The 1,574-nt window shown below is 37.1% G+C and overlaps 1 non-coding gene across 1 annotated transcript; it reads right to left on the reverse strand.

The window, feature by feature from the left end:
* Positions 1-1,193: 1,193 nt before the first annotated feature.
* On the reverse strand, positions 1,194-1,300 carry LOC141715515 (small nucleolar RNA R71). The gene has a single exon (XR_012572274.1). It is a non-coding gene; the product is annotated as a small nucleolar RNA R71 (small nucleolar RNA).
* Positions 1,301-1,574: the final 274 nt, after the last annotated feature.

Below are 1,574 nucleotides of genomic sequence, written 5' to 3' on the forward strand. Positions count from 1 at the left end.
AGATTGTTTTTTAATCTCTATTGAAACGACAGTGAATATAAAGGTTTAGAACTTGCCATGCTAGCATAGGTTTATGTATGAATTGACATGCATGATTCGTAGTGTAATTTTAACCATCTTACACACCCTATGTAATCATAATAGATAACTTGTTCTTAAACCGTTATGTTTTCAAATCTTATAGACATATAGGGTCTAAGCATAATTGGTGTCTATTTGATTTCTATCTTGATTGTGGATACTCAGTAGTAGGGTATACGTATATCGAAAGATAGCGTATACTAATTTTGTATTATCTGATTAGTTATCATCACTATCACATACTATTGATAAAGACATAAACTTTGAATGAACTCTTAAGTAGTTAATCAACTCAAATTTGTTACTTGTCTTAGCTATAAACGATAATCATACATTGTTGCATAAGTGCATCATCTGAACTTAACGTAAACCAGTCTCTGTGGGGACGAACTTGACTTAAATCTTATACTACTTGTGATCACGTACACTTGCGTGTATTTTCGCGTATGTTTTATTGCAGGACAAGTTTTTGGCGCCGCTGCCGGGGACTCTGTGTTTTTTTTAGTTTATGTGCTTGATATCAGTGGTCGTTAAAGTTCACTGACTCGGATTACTTTACTTACTACAGTTACTTTGTTGTGTTTCAAGTACTATATGGAGCGTGTATGTGAACACGTTATTAGTCTCGTAAGGAAACAATTGAAGAAGTTAAGGAAGTTGAAGGATTGGAAAAAGAAGTTTTTGAAGAAGTTGAGAAAGTCGAAGAAGAAGTGATCATTACAATGGAAGAACCAACAGCAGCAACGAAAGCGTTGATGGATTATTCTCAACCAAAGATCAATGACATTCAATCTAGCATTGTCAGGCCAGCTATCGTAGCTAATACCTTTGAGATTAAGCCTAGCACAATTCAGATGGTACATAATTCAGTCCAATTTGGGGGTGCTCCAATAGAAGATCCCAATATGCACATTAGGGATTTCATCAAGATCTGCGATATCTTCAAGTTCAATAATATTTCTGAAGATGTTGTGAAACTGAGACTTTTCCCATTCTCTTTGAGGGATAAAGCTAAGAGCTGGTTACACTCTCTACCAGCTGGTTCTATTGTGACTTGGGAGGATCTTGCTCAGAAATTCCTTACTAAATTCTTCCTTATGGCAAAGATAGCTGTAATCAGGAATGTTCTTACTCAATTCCCGCAGCAATCGGGTAAATTTTTATATGAAGCTTGGGAGCGCTATAAGAAGATGCTTAGGAAGTGTCCTCATAATGGAATGCCTGACTGGATGGTGATCAATTGTTTTTATAATAGTTTGGGAGCACAGTCAAGACCTATGCTCGATGCAGCATCAGGTGGAGCCTTATGGGCTAAGAGCTATGAGGAAGCTTATGAGCTAATTGAGATGATGGTTGTGAAAGAATATCAAAATCCAAATTAGAGGCTACCACAAGGCAAGGTAGCAGGAATTATGGAGGTGGATACAGCTACGGCTATCGCTGCTCAGCTTAAAGTATTGGCGATAAAGGTCGATTCTCTGACCAATTATGGT

The sequence above is a fragment of the Apium graveolens genome, chromosome 3 (genome assembly GCF_009905375.1).
Source record: "Apium graveolens cultivar Ventura chromosome 3, ASM990537v1, whole genome shotgun sequence".
NCBI lineage: Eukaryota > Viridiplantae > Streptophyta > Magnoliopsida > Apiales > Apiaceae > Apium > Apium graveolens.